This window comes from Amaranthus tricolor, chromosome 6 (assembly GCF_026212465.1).
Source record: "Amaranthus tricolor cultivar Red isolate AtriRed21 chromosome 6, ASM2621246v1, whole genome shotgun sequence".
Taxonomy (NCBI): Eukaryota; Viridiplantae; Streptophyta; class Magnoliopsida; order Caryophyllales; family Amaranthaceae; genus Amaranthus; species Amaranthus tricolor.
In genome coordinates this window covers 11,532,756-11,558,659 of record NC_080052.1, presented here as the reverse complement: position 1 = coordinate 11,558,659, position 25,904 = coordinate 11,532,756, and the positions used below count along the sequence as shown (strand labels likewise).

The 25,904-nt window shown below is 47.2% G+C and overlaps 39 non-coding genes across 39 annotated transcripts; all 39 read left to right on the top strand.

Annotated features, from left to right (window-relative positions):
- Positions 1 to 86: 86 nt before the first annotated feature.
- On the top strand, positions 87 to 205 carry LOC130816501 (5S ribosomal RNA). The gene has a single exon (XR_009043031.1). It is a non-coding gene; the product is annotated as a 5S ribosomal RNA (ribosomal RNA).
- Positions 206 to 761: 556 nt separating this feature from the next.
- LOC130817006 (5S ribosomal RNA) lies at positions 762 to 880 on the top strand. The gene has a single exon (XR_009043533.1). It is a non-coding gene; the product is annotated as a 5S ribosomal RNA (ribosomal RNA).
- A 554-nt stretch (positions 881 to 1,434) lies between these two features.
- Positions 1,435 to 1,553, top strand: LOC130816500 (5S ribosomal RNA). Its single transcript, XR_009043030.1, has one exon. It is a non-coding gene; the product is annotated as a 5S ribosomal RNA (ribosomal RNA).
- A 556-nt stretch (positions 1,554 to 2,109) lies between these two features.
- LOC130817004 (5S ribosomal RNA) lies at positions 2,110 to 2,228 on the top strand. Its single transcript, XR_009043531.1, has one exon. It is a non-coding gene; the product is annotated as a 5S ribosomal RNA (ribosomal RNA).
- Positions 2,229 to 2,783: 555 nt separating this feature from the next.
- LOC130816498 (5S ribosomal RNA) lies at positions 2,784 to 2,902 on the top strand. Its single transcript, XR_009043028.1, has one exon. It is a non-coding gene; the product is annotated as a 5S ribosomal RNA (ribosomal RNA).
- Positions 2,903 to 3,459: 557 nt separating this feature from the next.
- On the top strand, positions 3,460 to 3,578 carry LOC130817003 (5S ribosomal RNA). The gene has a single exon (XR_009043530.1). It is a non-coding gene; the product is annotated as a 5S ribosomal RNA (ribosomal RNA).
- Positions 3,579 to 4,132: 554 nt separating this feature from the next.
- Positions 4,133 to 4,251, top strand: LOC130816497 (5S ribosomal RNA). The gene has a single exon (XR_009043027.1). It is a non-coding gene; the product is annotated as a 5S ribosomal RNA (ribosomal RNA).
- A 556-nt stretch (positions 4,252 to 4,807) lies between these two features.
- LOC130816496 (5S ribosomal RNA) lies at positions 4,808 to 4,926 on the top strand. The gene has a single exon (XR_009043026.1). It is a non-coding gene; the product is annotated as a 5S ribosomal RNA (ribosomal RNA).
- A 554-nt stretch (positions 4,927 to 5,480) lies between these two features.
- On the top strand, positions 5,481 to 5,599 carry LOC130817002 (5S ribosomal RNA). The gene has a single exon (XR_009043529.1). It is a non-coding gene; the product is annotated as a 5S ribosomal RNA (ribosomal RNA).
- A 554-nt stretch (positions 5,600 to 6,153) lies between these two features.
- Positions 6,154 to 6,272, top strand: LOC130816670 (5S ribosomal RNA). The gene has a single exon (XR_009043206.1). It is a non-coding gene; the product is annotated as a 5S ribosomal RNA (ribosomal RNA).
- Positions 6,273 to 6,828: 556 nt separating this feature from the next.
- LOC130817000 (5S ribosomal RNA) lies at positions 6,829 to 6,947 on the top strand. The gene has a single exon (XR_009043528.1). It is a non-coding gene; the product is annotated as a 5S ribosomal RNA (ribosomal RNA).
- Positions 6,948 to 7,501: 554 nt separating this feature from the next.
- Positions 7,502 to 7,620, top strand: LOC130816669 (5S ribosomal RNA). Its single transcript, XR_009043205.1, has one exon. It is a non-coding gene; the product is annotated as a 5S ribosomal RNA (ribosomal RNA).
- Positions 7,621 to 8,176: 556 nt separating this feature from the next.
- Positions 8,177 to 8,295, top strand: LOC130816999 (5S ribosomal RNA). The gene has a single exon (XR_009043527.1). It is a non-coding gene; the product is annotated as a 5S ribosomal RNA (ribosomal RNA).
- A 554-nt stretch (positions 8,296 to 8,849) lies between these two features.
- Positions 8,850 to 8,968, top strand: LOC130816668 (5S ribosomal RNA). Its single transcript, XR_009043204.1, has one exon. It is a non-coding gene; the product is annotated as a 5S ribosomal RNA (ribosomal RNA).
- A 556-nt stretch (positions 8,969 to 9,524) lies between these two features.
- On the top strand, positions 9,525 to 9,643 carry LOC130816395 (5S ribosomal RNA). The gene has a single exon (XR_009042931.1). It is a non-coding gene; the product is annotated as a 5S ribosomal RNA (ribosomal RNA).
- A 556-nt stretch (positions 9,644 to 10,199) lies between these two features.
- On the top strand, positions 10,200 to 10,318 carry LOC130816998 (5S ribosomal RNA). The gene has a single exon (XR_009043526.1). It is a non-coding gene; the product is annotated as a 5S ribosomal RNA (ribosomal RNA).
- Positions 10,319 to 10,875: 557 nt separating this feature from the next.
- LOC130816997 (5S ribosomal RNA) lies at positions 10,876 to 10,994 on the top strand. Its single transcript, XR_009043525.1, has one exon. It is a non-coding gene; the product is annotated as a 5S ribosomal RNA (ribosomal RNA).
- A 554-nt stretch (positions 10,995 to 11,548) lies between these two features.
- LOC130816996 (5S ribosomal RNA) lies at positions 11,549 to 11,667 on the top strand. Its single transcript, XR_009043524.1, has one exon. It is a non-coding gene; the product is annotated as a 5S ribosomal RNA (ribosomal RNA).
- Positions 11,668 to 12,222: 555 nt separating this feature from the next.
- Positions 12,223 to 12,341, top strand: LOC130816995 (5S ribosomal RNA). Its single transcript, XR_009043523.1, has one exon. It is a non-coding gene; the product is annotated as a 5S ribosomal RNA (ribosomal RNA).
- Positions 12,342 to 12,897: 556 nt separating this feature from the next.
- LOC130816994 (5S ribosomal RNA) lies at positions 12,898 to 13,016 on the top strand. The gene has a single exon (XR_009043522.1). It is a non-coding gene; the product is annotated as a 5S ribosomal RNA (ribosomal RNA).
- Positions 13,017 to 13,568: 552 nt separating this feature from the next.
- On the top strand, positions 13,569 to 13,687 carry LOC130816992 (5S ribosomal RNA). The gene has a single exon (XR_009043520.1). It is a non-coding gene; the product is annotated as a 5S ribosomal RNA (ribosomal RNA).
- A 556-nt stretch (positions 13,688 to 14,243) lies between these two features.
- LOC130816991 (5S ribosomal RNA) lies at positions 14,244 to 14,362 on the top strand. The gene has a single exon (XR_009043519.1). It is a non-coding gene; the product is annotated as a 5S ribosomal RNA (ribosomal RNA).
- A 556-nt stretch (positions 14,363 to 14,918) lies between these two features.
- On the top strand, positions 14,919 to 15,037 carry LOC130816989 (5S ribosomal RNA). The gene has a single exon (XR_009043518.1). It is a non-coding gene; the product is annotated as a 5S ribosomal RNA (ribosomal RNA).
- A 556-nt stretch (positions 15,038 to 15,593) lies between these two features.
- On the top strand, positions 15,594 to 15,712 carry LOC130816988 (5S ribosomal RNA). The gene has a single exon (XR_009043517.1). It is a non-coding gene; the product is annotated as a 5S ribosomal RNA (ribosomal RNA).
- A 553-nt stretch (positions 15,713 to 16,265) lies between these two features.
- Positions 16,266 to 16,384, top strand: LOC130816987 (5S ribosomal RNA). The gene has a single exon (XR_009043516.1). It is a non-coding gene; the product is annotated as a 5S ribosomal RNA (ribosomal RNA).
- A 552-nt stretch (positions 16,385 to 16,936) lies between these two features.
- On the top strand, positions 16,937 to 17,055 carry LOC130816986 (5S ribosomal RNA). Its single transcript, XR_009043515.1, has one exon. It is a non-coding gene; the product is annotated as a 5S ribosomal RNA (ribosomal RNA).
- Positions 17,056 to 17,609: 554 nt separating this feature from the next.
- LOC130816985 (5S ribosomal RNA) lies at positions 17,610 to 17,728 on the top strand. The gene has a single exon (XR_009043514.1). It is a non-coding gene; the product is annotated as a 5S ribosomal RNA (ribosomal RNA).
- Positions 17,729 to 18,283: 555 nt separating this feature from the next.
- On the top strand, positions 18,284 to 18,402 carry LOC130816984 (5S ribosomal RNA). Its single transcript, XR_009043513.1, has one exon. It is a non-coding gene; the product is annotated as a 5S ribosomal RNA (ribosomal RNA).
- Positions 18,403 to 18,958: 556 nt separating this feature from the next.
- LOC130816983 (5S ribosomal RNA) lies at positions 18,959 to 19,077 on the top strand. The gene has a single exon (XR_009043512.1). It is a non-coding gene; the product is annotated as a 5S ribosomal RNA (ribosomal RNA).
- Positions 19,078 to 19,630: 553 nt separating this feature from the next.
- LOC130816982 (5S ribosomal RNA) lies at positions 19,631 to 19,749 on the top strand. The gene has a single exon (XR_009043511.1). It is a non-coding gene; the product is annotated as a 5S ribosomal RNA (ribosomal RNA).
- Positions 19,750 to 20,303: 554 nt separating this feature from the next.
- LOC130816980 (5S ribosomal RNA) lies at positions 20,304 to 20,422 on the top strand. Its single transcript, XR_009043509.1, has one exon. It is a non-coding gene; the product is annotated as a 5S ribosomal RNA (ribosomal RNA).
- A 556-nt stretch (positions 20,423 to 20,978) lies between these two features.
- On the top strand, positions 20,979 to 21,097 carry LOC130816979 (5S ribosomal RNA). Its single transcript, XR_009043508.1, has one exon. It is a non-coding gene; the product is annotated as a 5S ribosomal RNA (ribosomal RNA).
- A 553-nt stretch (positions 21,098 to 21,650) lies between these two features.
- LOC130816978 (5S ribosomal RNA) lies at positions 21,651 to 21,769 on the top strand. The gene has a single exon (XR_009043507.1). It is a non-coding gene; the product is annotated as a 5S ribosomal RNA (ribosomal RNA).
- Positions 21,770 to 22,321: 552 nt separating this feature from the next.
- LOC130816977 (5S ribosomal RNA) lies at positions 22,322 to 22,440 on the top strand. The gene has a single exon (XR_009043506.1). It is a non-coding gene; the product is annotated as a 5S ribosomal RNA (ribosomal RNA).
- Positions 22,441 to 22,994: 554 nt separating this feature from the next.
- On the top strand, positions 22,995 to 23,113 carry LOC130816976 (5S ribosomal RNA). The gene has a single exon (XR_009043505.1). It is a non-coding gene; the product is annotated as a 5S ribosomal RNA (ribosomal RNA).
- A 553-nt stretch (positions 23,114 to 23,666) lies between these two features.
- On the top strand, positions 23,667 to 23,785 carry LOC130816975 (5S ribosomal RNA). The gene has a single exon (XR_009043504.1). It is a non-coding gene; the product is annotated as a 5S ribosomal RNA (ribosomal RNA).
- A 554-nt stretch (positions 23,786 to 24,339) lies between these two features.
- Positions 24,340 to 24,458, top strand: LOC130816974 (5S ribosomal RNA). The gene has a single exon (XR_009043503.1). It is a non-coding gene; the product is annotated as a 5S ribosomal RNA (ribosomal RNA).
- Positions 24,459 to 25,011: 553 nt separating this feature from the next.
- LOC130816973 (5S ribosomal RNA) lies at positions 25,012 to 25,130 on the top strand. The gene has a single exon (XR_009043502.1). It is a non-coding gene; the product is annotated as a 5S ribosomal RNA (ribosomal RNA).
- A 557-nt stretch (positions 25,131 to 25,687) lies between these two features.
- Positions 25,688 to 25,806, top strand: LOC130816972 (5S ribosomal RNA). The gene has a single exon (XR_009043501.1). It is a non-coding gene; the product is annotated as a 5S ribosomal RNA (ribosomal RNA).
- The last annotated feature ends 98 nt before the right edge of the window (positions 25,807 to 25,904 follow it).

Below are 25,904 nucleotides of genomic sequence, written 5' to 3'. Positions count from 1 at the left end.
GGTTGCGAGTTTACGAGCTTTGGAATGCTCTGGGTTTTTTTTTGTTCGGCAATGCGCATGTATACAAATTGTTACGGTGAATGAACGGGTGCGATCATACCAGCACTAATGCACCGGATCGCATCAGAACTCCGCAGTTAAGCGTGCTTGGGCGAGAGTAGTACTAGGATGGGTGACCTCCTGGGAAGTCCTCGTGTTGCACCCCTTTTTCCCTTCTTTTTTTTTTTTTTTATCGTTTTCATTTGCGAATTCTTTCCGCTCCACTTGAGCAAAAGGAATTTCTGTGATTATAGTAATATACTCTTTGGAAGTAATTTTATTTATAAAAATATAACTCGCAACCGGGTCCCGACCTCGAATTTACGGGCACTCGAATGTAAGGACCCGTTGACGCGGGTCGATGCGCATACGAACGAATTGTTCGAAAGAGGCGTGCATCGGTGCGTTCGTGTAAGCGGAAATTGCACCGGACCCGTCGGAACTCCCCGCGGAAGCGTGCCTGGCATGGATGGCCTCTTGAATTCCAAGTGTTGCGCGGATTTCATAAACATTTTGTCTTTTTTTTGTTGCGAGTTCACCTTGCTTTTACAGACGGCGGACTCTTTTGGGAATGGGACAATACCGGGAGGGTGAAAAACAGTATTTGGGAAGAAGAAGGCTCGAAAGAGGGGTCTCGGTTGCGAGTTTACGAGCTTTGGAATGCTCTGGGTTTTTTTTTGGTCGGCAATGCGCATGTATACAAATTGTTACTGTGAATGAACGGGTGCGATCATACCAGCACTAATGCACCGGATCCCATCAGAACTCCGCAGTTAAGCGTGCTTGGGCGAGAGTAGTACTAGGATGGGTGACCTCCTGGGAAGTCCTCGTGTTGCACCCCTTTTTCCCTTCTTTTTTTTTTTTTATCGTTTTCATTTGCGAATTCTTTCCGCTCCACTTGAGCAAAAGGCATTTCGGTGATTATAGTAATATACTCTTTGGAAGTAATTTTATTTATAAAAATATAACTCGCAACCGGGTCCCGACCTCGAATTTACGGGCACTCGAAGGTAAGGACCCGTTGACGCGGGTCGATGCGCATACGAACGAATTGTTCGAAAGAGGCGTGCATCGGTGCGTTCGTGTAAGCGGAAATTGCACCGGACCCGTCGGAACTCCCCGCGGAAGCGTGCCTGGCATGGATGGCCTCTTGATTTCCAAGTGTTGCGCGGATTTCATAAACATTTTGTCTTTTTTTTGTTGCGAGTTCACCTTGCTTTTACAGACGGCGGACTCTTTTGGGAATGGGACAATACCGGGAGGGTGAAAAACAGTATTTTGGAAGAAGAAGGCTCGAAAGAGGGGTCTCGGTTGCGAGTTTACGAGCTTTGGAATGCTCTGGGTTTTTTTTTGTTCGGCAATGCGCATGTATACAAATTGTTACGGTGAATGAACGGGTGCGATCATACCAGCACTAATGCACCGGATCGCATCAGAACTCCGCAGTTAAGCGTGCTTGGGCGAGAGTAGTACTAGGATGGGTGACCTCCTGGGAAGTCCTCGTGTTGCACCCCTTTTTCCCTTCTTTTTTTTTTTTTTTATCGTTTTCATTTGCGAATTCTTTCCGCTCCACTTGAGCAAAAGGAATTTCTGTGATTATAGTAATATACTCTTTGGAAGTAATTTTATTTATAAAAATATAACTCGCAACCGGGTCCCGACCTCGAATTTACGGGCACTCGAATGTAAGGACCCGTTGACGCGGGTCGATGCGCATACGAACGAATTGTTCGAAAGAGGCGTGCATCGGTGCGTTCGTGTAAGCGGAAATTGCACCGGACCCGTCGGAACTCCCCGCGGAAGCGTGCCTGGCATGGATGGCCTCTTGAATTCCAAGTGTTGCGCGGATTTCATAAACATTTTGTCTTTTTTTTGTTGCGAGTTCACCTTGCTTTTACAGACGGCGGACTCTTTTGGGAATGGGACAATACCGGGAGGGTGAAAAACAGTATTTGGGAAGAAGAAGGCTCGAAAGAGGGGTCTCGGTTGCGAGTTTACGAGCTTTGGAATGCTCTGGGTTTTTTTTTGGTCGGCAATGCGCATGTATACAAATTGTTACTGTGAATGAACGGGTGCGATCATACCAGCACTAATGCACCGGATCCCATCAGAACTCCGCAGTTAAGCGTGCTTGGGCGAGAGTAGTACTAGGATGGGTGACCTCCTGGGAAGTCCTCGTGTTGCACCCCTTTTTCCCTTCTTTTTTTTTTTTTTATCGTTTTCATTTGCGAATTCTTTCCGCTCCACTTGAGCAAAAGGCATTTCGGTGATTATAGTAATATACTCTTTGGAAGTAATTTTATTTATAAAAATATAACTCGCAACCGGGTCCCGACCTCGAATTTACGGGCACTCGAAGGTAAGGACCCGTTGACGCGGGTCGATGCGCATACGAACGAATTGTTCGAAAGAGGCGTGCATCGGTGCGTTCGTGTAAGCGGAAATTGCACCGGACCCGTCGGAACTCCCCGCGGAAGCGTGCCTGGCATGGATGGCCTCTTGATTTCCAAGTGTTGCGCGGATTTCATAAACATTTTGTCTTTTTTTTGTTGCGAGTTCACCTTGCTTTTACAGACGGCGGACTCTTTTGGGAATGGGACAATACCGGGAGGGTGAAAAACAGTATTTTGGAAGAAGAAGGCTCGAAAGAGGGGTCTCGGTTGCGAGTTTACGAGCTTTGGAATGCTCTGGGTTTTTTTTTGTTCGGCAATGCGCATGTATACAAATTGTTACGGTGAATGAACGGGTGCGATCATACCAGCACTAATGCACCGGATCGCATCAGAACTCCGCAGTTAAGCGTGCTTGGGCGAGAGTAGTACTAGGATGGGTGACCTCCTGGGAAGTCCTCGTGTTGCACCCCTTTTTCCCTTCTTTTTTTTTTTTTTTTATCGTTTTCATTTGCGAATTCTTTCCGCTCCACTTGAGCAAAAGGAATTTCTGTGATTATAGTAATATACTCTTTGGAAGTAATTTTATTTATAAAAATATAACTCGCAACCGGGTCCCGACCTCGAATTTACGGGCACTCGAATGTAAGGACCCGTTGACGCGGGTCGATGCGCATACGAACGAATTGTTCGAAAGAGGCGTGCATCGGTGCGTTCGTGTAAGCGGAAATTGCACCGGACCCGTCGGAACTCCCCGCGGAAGCGTGCCTGGCATGGATGGCCTCTTGAATTCCAAGTGTTGCGCGGATTTCATAAACATTTTGTCTTTTTTTTGTTGCGAGTTCACCTTGCTTTTACAGACGGCGGACTCTTTTGGGAATGGGACAATACCGGGAGGGTGAAAAACAGTATTTGGGAAGAAGAAGGCTCGAAAGAGGGGTCTCGGTTGCGAGTTTACGAGCTTTGGAATGCTCTGGGTTTTTTTTTGGTCGGCAATGCGCATGTATACAAATTGTTACTGTGAATGAACGGGTGCGATCATACCAGCACTAATGCACCGGATCCCATCAGAACTCCGCAGTTAAGCGTGCTTGGGCGAGAGTAGTACTAGGATGGGTGACCTCCTGGGAAGTCCTCGTGTTGCACCCCTTTTTCCCTTCTTTTTTTTTTTTTATCGTTTTCATTTGCGAATTCTTTCCGCTCCACTTGAGCAAAAGGCATTTCGGTGATTATAGTAATATACTCTTTGGAAGTAATTTTATTTATAAAAATATAACTCGCAACCGGGTCCCGACCTCGAATTTACGGGCACTCGAAGGTAAGGACCCGTTGACGCGGGTCGATGCGCATACGAACGAATTGTTCGAAAGAGGCGTGCATCGGTGCGTTCGTGTAAGCGGAAATTGCACCAGACCCGTCGGAACTCCCCGCGGAAGCGTGCCTGGCATGGATGGCCTCTTGATTTCCAAGTGTTGCGCGGATTTCATAAACATTTTGTCTTTTTTTTGTTGCGAGTTCACCTTGCTTTTACAGACGGCGGACTCTTTTGGGAATGGGACAATACCGGGAGGGTGAAAAACAGTATTTTGGAAGAAGAAGGCTCGAAAGAGGGGTCTCGGTTGCGAGTTTACGAGCTTTGGAATGCTCTGGGTTTTTTTTTGTTCGGCAATGCGCATGTATACAAATTGTTACGGTGAATGAACGGGTGCGATCATACCAGCACTAATGCACCGGATCGCATCAGAACTCCGCAGTTAAGCGTGCTTGGGCGAGAGTAGTACTAGGATGGGTGACCTCCTGGGAAGTCCTCGTGTTGCACCCCTTTTTCCCTTCTTTTTTTTTTTTTTTATCGTTTTCATTTGCGAATTCTTTCCGCTCCACTTGAGCAAAAGGAATTTCTGTGATTATAGTAATATACTCTTTGGAAGTAATTTTATTTATAAAAATATAACTCGCAACCGGGTCCCGACCTCGAATTTACGGGCACTCGAAGGTAAGGACCCGTTGACGCGGGTCGATGCGCATACGAACGAATTGTTCGAAAGAGGCGTGCATCGGTGCGTTCGTGTAAGCGGAAATTGCACCGGACCCGTCGGAACTCCCCGCGGAAGCGTGCCTGGCATGGATGGCCTCTTGATTTCCAAGTGTTGCGCGGATTTCATAAACATTTTGTCTTTTTTTTGTTGCGAGTTCACCTTGCTTTTACAGACGGCGGACTCTTTTGGGAATGGGACAATACCGGGAGGGTGAAAAACAGTATTTTGGAAGAAGAAGGCTCGAAAGAGGGGTCTCGGTTGCGAGTTTACGAGCTTTGGAATGCTCTGGGTTTTTTTTTGTTCGGCAATGCGCATGTATACAAATTGTTACGGTGAATGAACGGGTGCGATCATACCAGCACTAATGCACCGGATCGCATCAGAACTCCGCAGTTAAGCGTGCTTGGGCGAGAGTAGTACTAGGATGGGTGACCTCCTGGGAAGTCCTCGTGTTGCACCCCTTTTTCCCTTCTTTTTTTTTTTTTATCGTTTTCATTTGCGAATTCTTTCCGCTCCACTTGAGCAAAAGGAATTTCTGTGATTATAGTAATATACTCTTTGGAAGTAATTTTATTTATAAAAATATAACTCGCAACCGGGTCCCGACCTCGAATTTACGGGCACTCGAATGTAAGGACCCGTTGACGCGGGTCGATGCGCATACGAACGAATTGTTCGAAAGAGGCGTGCATCGGTGCGTTCGTGTAAGCGGAAATTGCACCGGACCCGTCGGAACTCCCCGCGGAAGCGTGCCTGGCATGGATGGCCTCTTGAATTCCAAGTGTTGCGCGGATTTCATAAACATTTTGTCTTTTTTTTGTTGCGAGTTCACCTTGCTTTTACAGACGGCGGACTCTTTTGGGAATGGGACAATACCGGGAGGGTGAAAAACAGTATTTGGGAAGAAGAAGGCTCGAAAGAGGGGTCTCGGTTGCGAGTTTACGAGCTTTGGAATGCTCTGGGTTTTTTTTTGGTCGGCAATGCGCATGTATACAAATTGTTACTGTGAATGAACGGGTGCGATCATACCAGCACTAATGCACCGGATCCCATCAGAACTCCGCAGTTAAGCGTGCTTGGGCGAGAGTAGTACTAGGATGGGTGACCTCCTGGGAAGTCCTCGTGTTGCACCCCTTTTTCCCTTCTTTTTTTTTTTTTATCGTTTTCATTTGCGAATTCTTTCCGCTCCACTTGAGCTAAAGGCATTTCGGTGATTATAGTAATATACTCTTTGGAAGTAATTTTATTTATAAAAATATAACTCGCAACCGGGTCCCGACCTCGAATTTACGGGCACTCGAAGGTAAGGACCCGTTGACGCGGGTCGATGCGCATACGAACGAATTGTTCGAAAGAGGCGTGCATCGGTGCGTTCGTGTAAGCGGAAATTGCACCGGACCCGTCGGAACTCCCCGCGGAAGCGTGCCTGGCATGGATGGCCTCTTGATTTCCAAGTGTTGCGCGGATTTCATAAACATTTTGTCTTTTTTTTGTTGCGAGTTCACCTTGCTTTTACAGACGGCGGACTCTTTTGGGAATGGGACAATACCGGGAGGGTGAAAAACAGTATTTTGGAAGAAGAAGGCTCGAAAGAGGGGTCTCGGTTGCGAGTTTACGAGCTTTGGAATGCTCTGGGTTTTTTTTTGTTCGGCAATGCGCATGTATACAAATTGTTACGGTGAATGAACGGGTGCGATCATAGCAGCACTAATGCACCGGATCGCATCAGAACTCCGCAGTTAAGCGTGCTTGGGCGAGAGTAGTACTAGGATGGGTGACCTCCTGGGAAGTCCTCGTGTTGCACCCCTTTTTCCCTTCTTTTTTTTTTTTTTTATCGTTTTCATTTGCGAATTCTTTTCGCTCCACTTGAGCAAAAGGAATTTCTGTGATTATAGTAATATACTCTTTGGAAGTAATTTTATTTATAAAAATATAACTCGCAACCGGGTCCCGACCTCGAATTTACGGGCACTCGAATGTAAGGACCCGTTGACGCGGGTCGATGCGCATACGAACGAATTGTTCGAAAGAGGCGTGCATCGGTGCGTTCGTGTAAGCGGAAATTGCACCGGACCCGTCGGAACTCCCCGCGGAAGCGTGCCTGGCATGGATGGCCTCTTGAATTCCAAGTGTTGCGCGGATTTCATAAACATTTTGTCTTTTTTTTGTTGCGAGTTCACCTTGGTTTTACAGACGGCGGAATCTTTTGGGAATGGGACAATACCGGGAGGGTGAAAAACAGTATTTGGGAAGAAGAAGGCTCGAAAGAGGGGTCTCGGTTGCGAGTTTACGAGCTTTGGAATGCTCTGGGTTTTTTTTTGGTCGGCAATGCGCATGTATACAAATTGTTACTGTGAATGAACGGGTGCGATCATACCAGCACTAATGCACCGGATCCCATCAGAACTCCGCAGTTAAGCGTGCTTGGGCGAGAGTAGTACTAGGATGGGTGACCTCCTGGGAAGTCCTCGTGTTGCACCCCTTTTTCCCTTCTTTTTTTTTTTTTATCGTTTTCATTTGCGAATTCTTTCCGCTCCACTTGAGCAAAAGGCATTTCGGTGATTATAGTAATATACTCTTTGGAAGTAATTTTATTTATAAAATTATAACTCGCAACCGGGTCCCGACCTCGAATTTACGGGCACTCGAAGGTAAGGACCCGTTGACGCGGGTCGATGCGCATACGAACGAATTGTTCGAAAGAGGCGTGCATCGGTGCGTTCGTGTAAGCGGAAATTGCACCGGACCCGTCGGAACTCCCCGCGGAAGCGTGCCTGGCATGGATGGCCTCTTGATTTCCAAGTGTTGCGCGGATTTCATAAACATTTTGTCTTTTTTTTGTTGCGAGTTCACCTTGCTTTTACAGACGGCGGACTCTTTTGGGAATGGGACAATACCGGGAGGGTGAAAAACAGTATTTTGGAAGAAGAAGGCTCGAAAGAGGGGTCTCGGTTGCGAGTTTACGAGCTTTGGAATGCTCTGGGTTTTTTTTTGTTCGGCAATGCGCATGTATACAAATTGTTACGGTGAATGAACGGGTGCGATCATAGCAGCACTAATGCACCGGATCGCATCAGAACTCCGCAGTTAAGCGTGCTTGGGCGAGAGTAGTACTAGGATGGGTGACCTCCTGGGAAGTCCTCGTGTTGCACCCCTTTTTCCCTTCTTTTTTTTTTTTTTTATCGTTTTCATTTGCGAATTCTTTTCGCTCCACTTGAGCAAAAGGAATTTCTGTGATTATAGTAATATACTCTTTGGAAGTAATTTTATTTATAAAAATATAACTCGCAACCGGGTCCCGACCTCGAATTTACGGGCACTCGAATGTAAGGACCCGTTGACGCGGGTCGATGCGCATACGAACGAATTGTTCGAAAGAGGCGTGCATCGGTGCGTTCGTGTAAGCGGAAATTGCACCGGACCCGTCGGAACTCCCCGCGGAAGCGTGCCTGGCATGGATGGCCTCTTGAATTCCAAGTGTTGCGCGGATTTCATAAACATTTTGTCTTTTTTTTGTTGCGAGTTCACCTTGGTTTTACAGACGGCGGAATCTTTTTGGAATGGGACAATACCGGGAGGGTGAAAAACAGTATTTGGGAAGAAGAAGGCTCGAAAGAGGGGTCTCGGTTGCGAGTTTACGAGCTTTGGAATGCTCTGGGTTTTTTTTTGGTCGGCAATGCGCATGTATACAAATTGTTACTGTGAATGAACGGGTGCGATCATACCAGCACTAATGCACCGGATCCCATCAGAACTCCGCAGTTAAGCGTGCTTGGGCGAGAGTAGTACTAGGATGGGTGACCTCCTGGGAAGTCCTCGTGTTGCACCCCTTTTTCCCTTCTTTTTTTTTTTTTATCGTTTTCATTTGCGAATTCTTTCCGCTCCACTTGAGCAAAAGGCATTTCGGTGATTATAGTAATATACTCTTTGGAAGTAATTTTATTTATAAAAATATAACTCGCAACCGGGTCCCGACCTCGAATTTACGGGCACTCGAAGGTAAGGACCCGTTGACGCGGGTCGATGCGCATACGAACGAATTGTTCGAAAGAGGCGTGCATCGGTGCGTTCGTGTAAGCGGAAATTGCACCGGACCCGTCGGAACTCCCCGCGGAAGCGTGCCTGGCATGGATGGCCTCTTGATTTCCAAGTGTTGCGCGGATTTCATAAACATTTTGTCTTTTTTTTGTTGCGAGTTCACCTTGCTTTTACAGACGGCGGACTCTTTTGGGAATGGGACAATACCGGGAGGGTGAAAAACAGTATTTTGGAAGAAGAAGGCTCGAAAGAGGGGTCTCGGTTGCGAGTTTACGAGCTTTGGAATGCTCTGGGTTTTTTTTTGTTCGGCAATGCGCATGTATAAAAATTGTTACGGTGAATGAACGGGTGCGATCATAGCAGCACTAATGCACCGGATCGCATCAGAACTCCGCAGTTAAGCGTGCTTGGGCGAGAGTAGTACTAGGATGGGTGACCTCCTGGGAAGTCCTCGTGTTGCACCCCTTTTTCCCTTCTTTTTTTTTTTTTTTATCGTTTTCATTTGCGAATTCTTTCCGCTCCACTTGAGCAAAAGGAATTTCTGTGATTATAGTAATATACTCTTTGGAAGTAATTTTATTTATAAAAATATAACTCGCAACCGGGTCCCGACCTCGAATTTACGGGCACTCGAATGTAAGGACCCGTTGACGCGGGTCAATGCGCATACGAACGAATTGTTCGAAAGAGGCGTGCATCGGTGCGTTCGTGTAAGCGGAAATTGCACCGGACCCGTCGGAACTCCCCGCGGAAGCGTGCCTGGCATGGATGGCCTCTTGAATTCCAAGTGTTGCGCGGATTTCATAAACATTTTGTCTTTTTTTTGTTGCGAGTTCACCTTGCTTTTACAGACGGCGGACTCTTTTGGGAATGGGACAATACCGGGAGGGTGAAAAACAGTATTTGGGAAGAAGAAGGCTCGAAAGAGGGGTCTCGGTTGCGAGTTTACGAGCTTTGGAATGCTCTGGGTTTTTTTTTGGTCGGCAATGCGCATGTATACAAATTGTTACTGTGAATGAACGGGTGCGATCATACCAGCACTAATGCACCGGATCCCATCAGAACTCCGCAGTTAAGCGTGCTTGGGCGAGAGTAGTACTAGGATGGATGACCTCCTGGGAAGTCCTCGTGTTGCACCCCTTTTTCCCTTCTTTTTTTTTTTTTATCGTTTTCATTTGCGAATTCTTTCCGCTCCACTTGAGCAAAAGGCATTTCGGTGATTATAGTATTATACTCTTTGGAAGTAATTTTATTTATAAAAATATAACTCGCAACCGGGTCCCGACCTCGAATTTACGGGCACTCGAAGGTAAGGACCCGTTGACGCGGGTCGATGCGCATACGAACGAATTGTTCGAAAGAGGCGTGCATCGGTGCGTTCGTGTAAGCGGAAATTGCACCGGACCCGTCGGAACTCCCCGCGGAAGCGTGCCTGGCATGGATGGCCTCTTGATTTCCAAGTGTTGCGCGGATTTCATAAACATTTTGTCTTTTTTTTTGTTGCGAGTTCACCTTGCTTTTACAGACGGCGGACTCTTTTGGGAATGGGACAATACCGGGAGGGTGAAAAACAGTATTTGGGAAGAAGAAGGCTCGAAAGAGGGGTCTCGGTTGCGAGTTTACGAGCTTTGGAATGCTCTGGGTTTTTTTTTTGGTCGGCAATGCGCATGTATACAAATTATTACTGTGAATGAACGGGTGCGATCATACCAGCACTAATGCACCGGATCCCATCAGAACTCCGCAGTTAAGCGTGCTTGGGCGAGAGTAGTACTAGGATGGGTGACCTCCTGGGAAGTCCTCGTGTTGCACCCCTTTTTCCCTTCTTTTTTTTTTTTTATCGTTTTCATTTGCGAATTCTTTCCGCTCCACTTGAGCAAAAGGCATTTCGGTGATTATAGTAATATACTCTTTGGAAGTAATTTTATTTATAAAAATATAACTCGCAACCGGGTCCCGACCTCGAATTTACGGGCACTCGAAGGTAAGGACCCGTTGACGCGGGTCGATGCGCATACGAACGAATTGTTCGAAAGAGGCGTGCATCGGTGCGTTCGTGTAAGCGGAAATTGCACCGGACCCGTCGGAACTCCCCGCGGAAGCGTGCCTGGCATGGATGGCCTCTTGATTTCCAAGTGTTGCGCGGATTTCATAAACATTTTGTCTTTTTTTTTGTTGCGAGTTCACCTTGCTTTTACAGACGGCGGACTCTTTTGGGAATGGGACAATACCGGGAGGGTGAAAAACAGTATTTGGGAAGAAGAAGGCTCGAAAGAGGGGTCTCGGTTGCGAGTTTACGAGCTTTGGAATGCTCTGGGTTTTTTTTTTTGGTCGGCAATGCGCATGTATACAAATTGTTACGGTGAATGAACGGGTGCGATCATACCAGCACTAATGCACCGGATCCCATCAGAACTCCGCAGTTAAGCGTGCTTGGGCGAGAGTAGTACTAGGATGGGTGACCTCCTGGGAAGTCCTCGTGTTGCACCCCTTTTTCCCTTCTTTTTTTTTTTTTATCGTTTTCATTTGCGAATTCTTTCCGCTCCACTTGAGCAAAAGGCATTTCGGTGATTATAGTATTATACTCTTTGGAAGTAATTTTATTTATAAAAATATAACTCGCAACCGGGTCCCGACCTCGAATTTACGGGCACTCGAAGGTAAGGACCCGTTGACGCGGGTCGATGCGCATACGAACGAATTGTTCGAAAGAGGCGTGCATCGGTGCGTTCGTGTAAGCGGAAATTGCACCGGACCCGTCGGAACTCCCCGCGGAAGCGTGCCTGGCATGAATGGCCTCTTGAATTCCAAGTGTTGCGCGGATTTCATAAACATTTTGTCTTTTTTTTGTTGCGAGTTCACCTTGCTTTTACAGACGGCGGACTCTTTTGGGAATGGGACAATACCGGGAGGGTGAAAAACAGTATTTGGGAAGAAGAAGGCTCGAAAGAGGGGTCTCGGTTGCGAGTTTACGAGCTTTGGAATGCTCTGGGTTTTTTTTTGGTCGGCAATGCGCATGTATACAAATTGTTACTGTGAATGAACGGGTGCGATCATACCAGCACTAATGCACCGGATCCCATCAGAACTCCGCAGTTAAGCGTGCTTGGGCGAGAGTAGTACTAGGATGGGTGACCTCCTGGGAAGTCCTCGTGTTGCACCCCTTTTTCCCTTCTTTTTTTTTTTTTATCGTTTTCATTTGCGAATTCTTTCCGCTCCACTTGAGCAAAAGGCATTTCGGTGATTATAGTAATATACTCTTTGGAAGTAATTTTATTTATAAAAATATAACTCGCAACCGGGTCCCGACCTCGAATTTACGGGCACTCGAAGGTAAGGACCCGTTGACGCGGGTCGATGCGCATACGAACGAATTGTTCGAAAGAGGCGTGCATCGGTGCGTTCGTGTAAGCGGAAATTGCACCGGACCCGTCGGAACTCCCCGCGGAAGCGTGCCTGGCATGGATGGCCTCTTGATTTCCAAGTGTTGCGCGGATTTCATAAACATTTTGTCTTTTTTTTGTTGCGAGTTCACCTTGCTTTTACAGACGGCGGACTCTTTTGGGAATGGGACAATACCGGGAGGGTGAAAAACAGTATTTGGGAAGAAGAAGGCTCGAAAGAGGGGTCTCGGTTGCGAGTTTACGAGCTTTGGAATGCTCTGGGTTTTTTTTTTGGTCGGCAATGCGCATGTATACAAATTATTACTGTGAATGAACGGGTGCGATCATACCAGCACTAATGCACCGGATCCCATCAGAACTCCGCAGTTAAGCGTGCTTGGGCGAGAGTAGTACTAGGATGGGTGACCTCCTGGGAAGTCCTCGTGTTGCACCCCTTTTTCCCTTCTTTTTTTTTTTTATCGTTTTCATTTGCGAATTCTTTCCGCTCCACTTGAGCAAAAGGCATTTCGGTGATTATAGTAATATACTCTTTGGAAGTAATTTTATTTATAAAAATATAACTCGCAACCGGGTCCCGACCTCGAATTTACGGGCACTCGAAGGTAAGGACCCGTTGACGCGGGTCGATGCGCATACGAACGAATTGTTCGAAAGAGGCGTGCATCGGTGCGTTCGTGTAAGCGGAAATTGCACCGGACCCGTCGGAACTCCCCGCGGAAGCGTGCCTGGCATGGATGGCCTCTTGATTTCCAAGTGTTGCGCGGATTTCATAAACATTTTGTCTTTTTTTTTGTTGCGAGTTCACCTTGCTTTTACAGACGGCGGACTCTTTTGGGAATGGGACAATACCGGGAGGGTGAAAAACAGTATTTGGGAAGAAGAAGGCTCGAAAGAGGGGTCTCGGTTGCGAGTTTACGAGCTTTGGAATGCTCTGGGTTTTTTTTTTTGGTCGGCAATGCGCATGTATACAAATTGTTACGGTGAATGAACGGGTGCGATCATACCAGCACTAATGCACCGGATCCCATCAGAACTCCGCAGTTAAGCGTGCTTGGGCGAGAGTAGTACTAGGATGGGTGACCTCCTGGGAAGTCCTCGTGTTGCACCCCTTTTTCCCTTCTTTTTTTTTTTATCGTTTTCATTTGCGAATTCTTTCCGCTCCACTTGAGCAAAAGGCATTTCGGTGATTATAGTATTATACTCTTTGGAAGTAATTTTATTTATAAAAATATAACTCGCAACCGGGTCCCGACCTCGAATTTACGGGCACTCGAAGGTAAGGACCCGTTGACGCGGGTCGATGCGCATACGAACGAATTGTTCGAAAGAGGCGTGCATCGGTGCGTTCGTGTAAGCGGAAATTGCACCGGACCCGTCGGAACTCCCCGCGGAAGCGTGCCTGGCATGAATGGCCTCTTGAATTCCAAGTGTTGCGCGGATTTCATAAACATTTTGTCTTTTTTTTGTTGCGAGTTCACCTTGCTTTTACAGACGGCGGACTCTTTTGGGAATGGGACAATACCGGGAGGGTGAAAAACAGTATTTGGGAAGAAGAAGGCTCGAAAGAGGGGTCTCGGTTGCGAGTTTACGAGCTTTGGAATGCTCTGGGTTTTTTTTTGGTCGGCAATGCGCATGTATACAAATTGTTACTGTGAATGAACGGGTGCGATCATACCAGCACTAATGCACCGGATCCCATCAGAACTCCGCAGTTAAGCGTGCTTGGGCGAGAGTAGTACTAGGATGGGTGACCTCCTGGGAAGTCCTCGTGTTGCACCCCTTTTTCCCTTCTTTTTTTTTTTTTATCGTTTTCATTTGCGAATTCTTTCCGCTCCACTTGAGCAAAAGGCATTTCGGTGATTATAGTAATATACTCTTTGGAAGTAATTTTATTTATAAAAATATAACTCGCAACCGGGTCCCGACCTCGAATTTACGGGCACTCGAAGGTAAGGACCCGTTGACGCGGGTCGATGCGCATACGAACGAATTGTTCGAAAGAGGCGTGCATCGGTGCGTTCGTGTAAGCGGAAATTGCACCGGACCCGTCGGAACTCCCCGCGGAAGCGTGCCTGGCATGGATGGCCTCTTGATTTCCAAGTGTTGCGCGGATTTCATAAACATTTTGTCTTTTTTTTTGTTGCGAGTTCACCTTGCTTTTACAGACGGCGGACTCTTTTGGGAATGGGACAATACCGGGAGGGTGAAAAACAGTATTTGGGAAGAAGAAGGCTCGAAAGAGGGGTCTCGGTTGCGAGTTTACGAGCTTTGGAATGCTCTGGGTTTTTTTTTTGGTCGGCAATGCGCATGTATACAAATTATTACTGTGAATGAACGGGTGCGATCATACCAGCACTAATGCACCGGATCCCATCAGAACTCCGCAGTTAAGCGTGCTTGGGCGAGAGTAGTACTAGGATGGGTGACCTCCTGGGAAGTCCTCGTGTTGCACCCCTTTTTCCCTTCTTTTTTTTTTTTATCGTTTTCATTTGCGAATTCTTTCCGCTCCACTTGAGCAAAAGGCATTTCGGTGATTATAGTAATATACTCTTTGGAAGTAATTTTATTTATAAAAATATAACTCGCAACCGGGTCCCGACCTCGAATTTACGGGCACTCGAAGGTAAGGACCCGTTGACGCGGGTCGATGCGCATACGAACGAATTGTTCGAAAGAGGCGTGCATCGGTGCGTTCGTGTAAGCGGAAATTGCACCGGACCCGTCGGAACTCCCCGCGGAAGCGTGCCTGGCATGGATGGCCTCTTGATTTCCAAGTGTTGCGCGGATTTCATAAACATTTTGTCTTTTTTTTTGTTGCGAGTTCACCTTGCTTTTACAGACGGCGGACTCTTTTGGGAATGGGACAATACCGGGAGGGTGAAAAACAGTATTTGGGAAGAAGAAGGCTCGAAAGAGGGGTCTCGGTTGCGAGTTTACGAGCTTTGGAATGCTCTGGGTTTTTTTTTTTGGTCGGCAATGCGCATGTATACAAATTATTACTGTGAATGAACGGGTGCGATCATACCAGCACTAATGCACCGGATCCCATCAGAACTCCGCAGTTAAGCGTGCTTGGGCGAGAGTAGTACTAGGATGGGTGACCTCCTGGGAAGTCCTCGTGTTGCACCCCTTTTTCCCTTCTTTTTTTTTTTTATCGTTTTCATTTGCGAATTCTTTCCGCTCCACTTGAGCAAAAGGCATTTCGGTGATTATAGTAATATACTCTTTGGAAGTAATTTTATTTATAAAAATATAACTCGCAACCGGGTCCCGACCTCGAATTTACGGGCACTCGAAGGTAAGGACCCGTTGACGCGGGTCGATGCGCATACGAACGAATTGTTCGAAAGAGGCGTGCATCGGTGCGTTCGTGTAAGCGGAAATTGCACCGGACCCGTCGGAACTCCCCGCGGAAGCGTGCCTGGCATGGATGGCCTCTTGATTTCCAAGTGTTGCGCGGATTTCATAAACATTTTGTCTTTTTTTTTGTTGCGAGTTCACCTTGCTTTTACAGACGGCGGACTCTTTTGGGAATGGGACAATACCGGGAGGGTGAAAAACAGTATTTGGGAAGAAGAAGGCTCGAAAGAGGGGTCTCGGTTGCGAGTTTACGAGCTTTGGAATGCTCTGGGTTTTTTTTTTTGGTCGGCAATGCGCATGTATACAAATTGTTACGGTGAATGAACGGGTGCGATCATACCAGCACTAATGCACCGGATCCCATCAGAACTCCGCAGTTAAGCGTGCTTGGGCGAGAGTAGTACTAGGATGGGTGACCTCCTGGGAAGTCCTCGTGTTGCACCCCTTTTTCCCTTCTTTTTTTTTTTTATCGTTTTCATTTGCGAATTCTTTCCGCTCCACTTGAGCAAAAGGCATTTCGGTGATTATAGTAATATACTCTTTGGAAGTAATTTTATTTATAAAAATATAACTCGCAACCGGGTCCCGACCTCGAATTTACGGGCACTCGAAGGTAAGGACCCGTTGACGCGGGTCGATGCGCATACGAACGAATTGTTCGAAAGAGGCGTGCATCGGTGCGTTCGTGTAAGCGGAAATTGCACCGGACCCGTCGGAACTCCCCGCGGAAGCGTGCCTGGCATGGATGGCCTCTTGATTTCCAAGTGTTGCGCGGATTTCATAAACATTTTGTCTTTTTTTTGTTGCGAGTTCACCTTGCTTTTACAGACGGCGGACTCTTTTGGGAATGGGACAATACCGGGAGGGTGAAAAACAGTATTTGGGAAGAAGAAGGCTCGAAAGAGGGGTCTCGGTTGCGAGTTTACGAGCTTTGGAATGCTCTGGGTTTTTTTTTGGTCGGCAATGCGCATGTATACAAATTGTTACGGTGAATGAACGGGTGCGATCATACCAGCACTAATGCACCGGATCCCATCAGAACTCCGCAGTTAAGCGTGCTTGGGCGAGAGTAGTACTAGGATGGGTGACCTCCTGGGAAGTCCTCGTGTTGCACCCCTTTTTCCCTTCTTTTTTTTTTTATCGTTTTCATTTGAGAATTCTTTCCGCTCCACTTGAGCAAAAGGCATTTCGGTGATTATAGTAATATACTCTTTGGAAGTAATTTTATTTATAAAAATATAACTCGCAACCGGGTCCCGACCTCGAATTTACGGGCACTCGAAGGTAAGGACCCGTTGACGCGGGTCGATGCGCATACGAACGAATTGTTCGAAAGAGGCGTGCATCGGTGCGTTCGTGTAAGCGGAAATTGCACCGGACCCGTCGGAACTCCCCGCGGAAGCGTGCCTGGCATGGATGGCCTCTTGATTTCCAAGTGTTGCGCGGATTTCATAAACATTTTGTCTTTTTTTTGTTGCGAGTTCACCTTGCTTTTACAGACGGCGGACTCTTTTGGGAATGGGACAATACCGGGAGGGTGAAAAACAGTATTTGGGAAGAAGAAGGCTCGAAAGAGGGGTCTCGGTTGCGAGTTTACGAGCTTTGGAATGCTCTGGGTTTTTTTTTGGTCGGCAATGCGCATGTATACAAATTGTTACGGTGAATGAACGGGTGCGATCATACCAGCACTAATGCACCGGATCCCATCAGAACTCCGCAGTTAAGCGTGCTTGGGCGAGAGTAGTACTAGGATGGGTGACCTCCTGGGAAGTCCTCGTGTTGCACCCCTTTTTCCCTTCTTTTTTTTTTTATCGTTTTCATTTGAGAATTCTTTCCGCTCCACTTGAGCAAAAGGCATTTCGGTGATTATAGTAATATACTCTTTGGAAGTAATTTTATTTATAAAAATATAACTCGCAACCGGGTCCCGACCTCGAATTTACGGGCACTCGAAGGTAAGGACCCGTTGACGCGGGTCGATGCGCATACGAACGAATTGTTCGAAAGAGGCGTGCATCGGTGCGTTCGTGTAAGCGGAAATTGCACCGGACCCGTCGGAACTCCCCGCGGAAGCGTGCCTGGCATGGATGGCCTCTTGATTTCCAAGTGTTGCACGGATTTCATAAACATTTTGTCTTTTTTTTTGTTGCGAGTTCACCTTGCTTTTACAGACGGCGGACTCTTTTGGGAATGGGACAATACCGGGAGGGTGAAAAACAGTATTTGGGAAGAAGAAGGCTCGAAAGAGGGGTCTCGGTTGCGAGTTTACGAGCTTTGGAATGCTCTGGGTTTTTTTTTTGGTCGGCAATGCGCATGTATACAAATTGTTACGGTGAATGAACGGGTGCGATCATACCAGCACTAATGCACCGGATCCCATCAGAACTCCGCAGTTAAGCGTGCTTGGGCGAGAGTAGTACTAGGATGGGTGACCTCCTGGGAAGTCCTCGTGTTGCACCCCTTTTTCCCTTCTTTTTTTTTTTTATCGTTTTCATTTGCGAATTCTTTCCGCTCCACTTGAGCAAAAGGCATTTCGGTGATTATAGTAATATACTCTTTGGAAGTAATTTTATTTATAAAAATATAACTCGCAACCGGGTCCCGACCTCGAATTTACGGGCACTCGAAGGTAAGGACCCGTTGACGCGGGTCGATGCGCATACGAACGAATTGTTCGAAAGAGGCGTGCATCGGTGCGTTCGTGTAAGCGGAAATTGCACCGGACCCGTCGGAACTCCCCGCGGAAGCGTGCCTGGCATGGATGGCCTCTTGATTTCCAAGTGTTGCGCGGATTTCATAAACATTTTGTCTTTTTTTTTGTTGCGAGTTCACCTTGCTTTTACAGACGGCGGACTCTTTTGGGAATGGGACAATACCGGGAGGGTGAAAAACAGTATTTGGGAAGAAGAAGGCTCGAAAGAGGGGTCTCGGTTGCGAGTTTACGAGCTTTGGAATGCTCTGGGTTTTTTTTTTGGTCGGCAATGCGCATGTATACAAATTATTACTGTGAATGAACGGGTGCGATCATACCAGCACTAATGCACCGGATCCCATCAGAACTCCGCAGTTAAGCGTGCTTGGGCGAGAGTAGTACTAGGATGGGTGACCTCCTGGGAAGTCCTCGTGTTGCACCCCTTTTTCCCTTCTTTTTTTTTTTTATCGTTTTCATTTGCGAATTCTTTCCGCTCCACTTGAGCAAAAGGCATTTCGGTGATTATAGTAATATACTCTTTGGAAGTAATTTTATTTATAAAAATATAACTCGCAACCGGGTCCCGACCTCGAATTTACGGGCACTCGAAGGTAAGGACCCGTTGACGCGGGTCGATGCGCATACGAACGAATTGTTCGAAAGAGGCGTGCATCGGTGCGTTCGTGTAAGCGGAAATTGCACCGGACCCGTCGGAACTCCCCGCGGAAGCGTGCCTGGCATGGATGGCCTCTTGATTTCCAAGTGTTGCGCGGATTTCATAAACATTTTGTCTTTTTTTTTGTTGCGAGTTCACCTTGCTTTTACAGACGGCGGACTCTTTTGGGAATGGGACAATACCGGGAGGGTGAAAAACAGTATTTGGGAAGAAGAAGGCTCGAAAGAGGGGTCTCGGTTGCGAGTTTACGAGCTTTGGAATGCTCTGGGTTTTTTTTTTTGGTCGGCAATGCGCATGTATACAAATTGTTACGGTGAATGAACGGGTGCGATCATACCAGCACTAATGCACCGGATCCCATCAGAACTCCGCAGTTAAGCGTGCTTGGGCGAGAGTAGTACTAGGATGGGTGACCTCCTGGGAAGTCCTCGTGTTGCACCCCTTTTTCCCTTCTTTTTTTTTTTTATCGTTTTCATTTGCGAATTCTTTCCGCTCCACTTGAGCAAAAGGCATTTCGGTGATTATAGTAATATACTCTTTGGAAGTAATTTTATTTATAAAAATATAACTCGCAACCGGGTCCCGACCTCGAATTTACGGGCACTCGAAGGTAAGGACCCGTTGACGCGGGTCGATGCGCATACGAACGAATTGTTCGAAAGAGGCGTGCATCGGTGCGTTCGTGTAAGCGGAAATTGCACCGGACCCGTCGGAACTCCCCGCGGAAGCGTGCCTGGCATGGATGGCCTCTTGATTTCCAAGTGTTGCGCGGATTTCATAAACATTTTGTCTTTTTTTTGTTGCGAGTTCACCTTGCTTTTACAGACGGCGGACTCTTTTGGGAATGGGACAATACCGGGAGGGTGAAAAACAGTATTTGGGAAGAAGAAGGCTCGAAAGAGGGGTCTCGGTTGCGAGTTTACGAGCTTTGGAATGCTCTGGGTTTTTTTTTGGTCGGCAATGCGCATGTATACAAATTGTTACGGTGAATGAACGGGTGCGATCATACCAGCACTAATGCACCGGATCCCATCAGAACTCCGCAGTTAAGCGTGCTTGGGCGAGAGTAGTACTAGGATGGGTGACCTCCTGGGAAGTCCTCGTGTTGCACCCCTTTTTCCCTTCTTTTTTTTTTTATCGTTTTCATTTGAGAATTCTTTCCGCTCCACTTGAGCAAAAGGCATTTCGGTGATTATAGTAATATACTCTTTGGAAGTAATTTTATTTATAAAAATATAACTCGCAACCGGGTCCCGACCTCGAATTTACGGGCACTCGAAGGTAAGGACCCGTTGACGCGGGTCGATGCGCATACGAACGAATTGTTCGAAAGAGGCGTGCATCGGTGCGTTCGTGTAAGCGGAAATTGCACCGGACCCGTCGGAACTCCCCGCGGAAGCGTGCCTGGCATGGATGGCCTCTTGATTTCCAAGTGTTGCGCGGATTTCATAAACATTTTGTCTTTTTTTTTGTTGCGAGTTCACCTTGCTTTTACAGACGGCGGACTCTTTTGGGAATGGGACAATACCGGGAGGGTGAAAAACAGTATTTGGGAAGAAGAAGGCTCGAAAGAGGGGTCTCGGTTGCGAGTTTACGAGCTTTGGAATGCTCTGGGTTTTTTTTTTGGTCGGCAATGCGCATGTATACAAATTATTACTGTGAATGAACGGGTGCGATCATACCAGCACTAATGCACCGGATCCCATCAGAACTCCGCAGTTAAGCGTGCTTGGGCGAGAGTAGTACTAGGATGGGTGACCTCCTGGGAAGTCCTCGTGTTGCACCCCTTTTTCCCTTCTTTTTTTTTTTTATCGTTTTCATTTGCGAATTCTTTCCGCTCCACTTGAGCAAAAGGCATTTCGGTGATTATAGTAATATACTCTTTGGAAGTAATTTTATTTATAAAAATATAACTCGCAACCGGGTCCCGACCTCGAATTTACGGGCACTCGAAGGTAAGGACCCGTTGACGCGGGTCGATGCGCATACGAACGAATTGTTCGAAAGAGGCGTGCATCGGTGCGTTCGTGTAAGCGGAAATTGCACCGGACCCGTCGGAACTCCCCGCGGAAGCGTGCCTGGCATGGATGGCCTCTTGATTTCCAAGTGTTGCGCGGATTTCATAAACATTTTGTCTTTTTTTTTGTTGCGAGTTCACCTTGCTTTTACAGACGGCGGACTCTTTTGGGAATGGGACAATACCGGGAGGGTGAAAAACAGTATTTGGGAAGAAGAAGGCTCGAAAGAGGGGTCTCGGTTGCGAGTTTACGAGCTTTGGAATGCTCTGGGTTTTTTTTTTTGGTCGGCAATGCGCATGTATACAAATTGTTACGGTGAATGAACGGGTGCGATCATACCAGCACTAATGCACCGGATCCCATCAGAACTCCGCAGTTAAGCGTGCTTGGGCGAGAGTAGTACTAGGATGGGTGACCTCCTGGGAAGTCCTCGTGTTGCACCCCTTTTTCCCTTCTTTTTTTTTTTTATCGTTTTCATTTGCGAATTCTTTCCGCTCCACTTGAGCAAAAGGCATTTCGGTGATTATAGTAATATACTCTTTGGAAGTAATTTTATTTATAAAAATATAACTCGCAACCGGGTCCCGACCTCGAATTTACGGGCACTCGAAGGTAAGGACCCGTTGACGCGGGTCGATGCGCATACGAACGAATTGTTCGAAAGAGGCGTGCATCGGTGCGTTCGTGTAAGCGGAAATTGCACCGGACCCGTCGGAACTCCCCGCGGAAGCGTGCCTGGCATGGATGGCCTCTTGATTTCCAAGTGTTGCGCGGATTTCATAAACATTTTGTCTTTTTTTTGTTGCGAGTTCACCTTGCTTTTACAGACGGCGGACTCTTTTGGGAATGGGACAATACCGGGAGGGTGAAAAACAGTATTTGGGAAGAAGAAGGCTCGAAAGAGGGGTCTCGGTTGCGAGTTTACGAGCTTTGGAATGCTCTGGGTTTTTTTTTGGTCGGCAATGCGCATGTATACAAATTGTTACGGTGAATGAACGGGTGCGATCATACCAGCACTAATGCACCGGATCCCATCAGAACTCCGCAGTTAAGCGTGCTTGGGCGAGAGTAGTACTAGGATGGGTGACCTCCTGGGAAGTCCTCGTGTTGCACCCCTTTTTCCCTTCTTTTTTTTTTTATCGTTTTCATTTGAGAATTCTTTCCGCTCCACTTGAGCAAAAGGCATTTCGGTGATTATAGTAATATACTCTTTGGAAGTAATTTTATTTATAAAAATATAACTCGCAACCGGGTCCCGACCTCGAATTTACGGGCACTCGAAGGTAAGGACCCGTTGACGCGGGTCGATGCGCATACGAACGAATTGTTCGAAAGAGGCGTGCATCGGTGCGTTCGTGTAAGCGGAAATTGCACCGGACCCGTCGGAACTCCCCGCGGAAGCGTGCCTGGCATGGATGGCCTCTTGATTTCCAAGTGTTGCGCGGATTTCATAAACATTTTGTCTTTTTTTTGTTGCGAGTTCACCTTGCTTTTACAGACGGCGGACTCTTTTGGGAATGGGACAATACCGGGAGGGTGAAAAACAGTATTTGGGAAGAAGAAGGCTCGAAAGAGGGGTCTCGGTTGCGAGTTTACGAGCTTTGGAATGCTCTGGGTTTTTTTTTGGTCGGCAATGCGCATGTATACAAATTGTTACGGTGAATGAACGGGTGCGATCATACCAGCACTAATGCACCGGATCCCATCAGAACTCCGCAGTTAAGCGTGCTTGGGCGAGAGTAGTACTAGGATGGGTGACCTCCTGGGAAGTCCTCGTGTTGCACCCCTTTTTCCCTTCTTTTTTTTTTTATCGTTTTCATTTGAGAATTCTTTCCGCTCCACTTGAGCAAAAGGCATTTCGGTGATTATAGTAATATACTCTTTGGAAGTAATTTTATTTATAAAAATATAACTCGCAACCGGGTCCCGACCTCGAATTTACGGGCACTCGAAGGTAAGGACCCGTTGACGCGGGTCGATGCGCATACGAACGAATTGTTCGAAAGAGGCGTGCATCGGTGCGTTCGTGTAAGCGGAAATTGCACCGGACCCGTCGGAACTCCCCGCGGAAGCGTGCCTGGCATGGATGGCCTCTTGATTTCCAAGTGTTGCGCGGATTTCATAAACATTTTGTCTTTTTTTTTGTTGCGAGTTCACCTTGCTTTTACAGACGGCGGACTCTTTTGGGAATGGGACAATACCGGGAGGGTGAAAAACAGTATTTGGGAAGAAGAAGGCTCGAAAGAGGGGTCTCGGTTGCGAGTTTACGAGCTTTGGAATGCTCTGGGTTTTTTTTTTGGTCGGCAATGCGCATGTATACAAATTGTTACGGTGAATGAACGGGTGCGATCATACCAGCACTAATGCACCGGATCCCATCAGAACTCCGCAGTTAAGCGTGCTTGGGCGAGAGTAGTACTAGGATGGGTGACCTCCTGGGAAGTCCTCGTGTTGCACCCCTTTTTCCCTTCTTTTTTTTTTTTATCGTTTTCATTTGCGAATTCTTTCCGCTCCACTTGAGCAAAAGGCATTTCGGTGATTATAGTAATATACTCTTTGGAAGTAATTTTATTTATAAAAATATAACTCGCAACCGGGTCCCGACCTCGAATTTACGGGCACTCGAAGGTAAGGACCCGTTGACGCGGGTCGATGCGCATACGAACGAATTGTTCGAAAGAGGCGTGCATCGGTGCGTTCGTGTAAGCGGAAATTGCACCGGACCCGTCGGAACTCCCCGCGGAAGCGTGCCTGGCATGGATGGCCTCTTGATTTCCAAGTGTTGCGCGGATTTCATAAACATTTTGTCTTTTTTTTGTTGCGAGTTCACCTTGCTTTTACAGACGGCGGACTCTTTTGGGAATGGGACAATACCGGGAGGGTGAAAAACAGTATTTGGGAAGAAGAAGGCTCGAAAGAGGGGTCTCGGTTGCGAGTTTACGAGCTTTGGAATGCTCTGGGTTTTTTTTTGGTCGGCAATGCGCATGTATACAAATTGTTACGGTGAATGAACGGGTGCGATCATACCAGCACTAATGCACCGGATCCCATCAGAACTCCGCAGTTAAGCGTGCTTGGGCGAGAGTAGTACTAGGATGGGTGACCTCCTGGGAAGTCCTCGTGTTGCACCCCTTTTTCCCTTCTTTTTTTTTTTATCGTTTTCATTTGAGAATTCTTTCCGCTCCACTTGAGCAAAAGGCATTTCGGTGATTATAGTAATATACTCTTTGGAAGTAATTTTATTTATAAAAATATAACTCGCAACCGGGTCCCGACCTCGAATTTACGGGCACTCGAAGGTAAGGACCCGTTGACGCGGGTCGATGCGCATACGAACGAATTGTTCGAAAGAGGCGTGCATCGGTGCGTTCGTGTAAGCGGAAATTGCACCGGACCCGTCGGAACTCCCCGCGGAAGCGTGCCTGGCATGGATGGCCTCTTGATTTCCAAGTGTTGCGCGGATTTCATAAACATTTTGTCTTTTTTTTTGTTGCGAGTTCACCTTGCTTTTACAGACGGCGGACTCTTTTGGGAATGGGACAATACCGGGAGGGTGAAAAACAGTATTTGGGAAGAAGAAGGCTCGAAAGAGGGGTCTCGGTTGCGAGTTTACGAGCTTTGGAATGCTCTGGGTTTTTTTTTTGGTCGGCAATGCGCATGTATACAAATTGTTACGGTGAATGAACGGGTGCGATCATACCAGCACTAATGCACCGGATCCCATCAGAACTCCGCAGTTAAGCGTGCTTGGGCGAGAGTAGTACTAGGATGGGTGACCTCCTGGGAAGTCCTCGTGTTGCACCCCTTTTTCCCTTCTTTTTTTTTTTTATCGTTTTCATTTGCGAATTCTTTCCGCTCCACTTGAGCAAAAGGCATTTCGGTGATTATAGTATTATACTCTTTGGAAGTAATTTTATTTATAAAAATATAACTCGCAACCGGGTCCCGACCTCGAATTTACGGGCACTCGAAGGTAAGGACCCGTTGACGCGGGTCGATGCGCATACGAACGAATTGTTCGAAAGAGGCGTGCATCGGTGCGTTCGTGTAAGCGGAAATTGCACCGGACCCGTCGGAACTCCCCGCGGAAGCGTGCCTGGCATGGATGGCCTCTTGAATTCCAAGTGTTGCGCGGATTTCATAAACATTTTGTCTTTTTTTTGTTGCGAGTTCACCTTGCTTTTACAGACGGCGGACTCTTTTGGGAATGGGACAATACCGGGAGGGTGAAAAACAGTATTTGGGAAGAAGAAGGCTCGAAAGAGGGGTCTCGGTTGCGAGTTTACGACCTTTGGAATGCTCTGGGTTTTTTTTTGGTCGGCAATGCGCATGTATACAAATTGTTACTGTGAATGAACGGGTGCGATCATACCAGCACTAATGCACCGGATCCCATCAGAACTCCGCAGTTAAGCGTGCTTGGGCGAGAGTAGTACTAGGATGGGTGACCTCCTGGGAAGTCCTCGTGTTGCACCCCTTTTTCCCTTCTTTTTTTTTTTTTATCGTTTTCATTTGCGAATTCTTTCCGCTCCACTTGAGCAAAAGGCATTTCGGTGATTATAGTAATATACTCTTTGGAAGTAATTTTATTTATAAAAATATAACTCGCAACCGGGTCCCGACCTCGAATTTACGGGCACTCGAAGGTAAGGACCCGTTGACGCGGGTCGATGCGCATACGAACGAATTGTTCGAAAGAGGCGTGCATCGGTGCGTTCGTGTAAGCGGAAATTGCACCGGACCCGTCGGAACTCCCCGCGGAAGCGTGCCTGGCATGGATGGCCTCTTGATTTCCAAGTGTTGCGCGGATTTCATAAACATTTTGTCTTTTTTTTTGTTGCGAGTTCACCTTGCTTTTACAGACGGCGGACTCTTTTGGGAATGGGACAATACCGGGAGGGTGAAAAACAGTATTTGGGAAGAAGAAGGCTCGAAAGAGGGGTCTCGGTTGCGAGTTTACGAGCTTTGGAATGCTCTGGGTTTTTTTTTTTGGTCGGCAATGCGCATGTATACAAATTGTTACGGTGAATGAACGGGTGCGATCATACCAGCACTAATGCACCGGATCCCATCAGAACTCCGCAGTTAAGCGTGCTTGGGCGAGAGTAGTACTAGGATGGGTGACCTCCTGGGAAGTCCTCGTGTTGCACCCCTTTTTCCCTTCTTTTTTTTTTTTTATCGTTTTCATTTGCGAATTCTTTCCGCTCCACTTGAGCAAAAGGCATTTCGGTGATTATAGTAATATACTCTT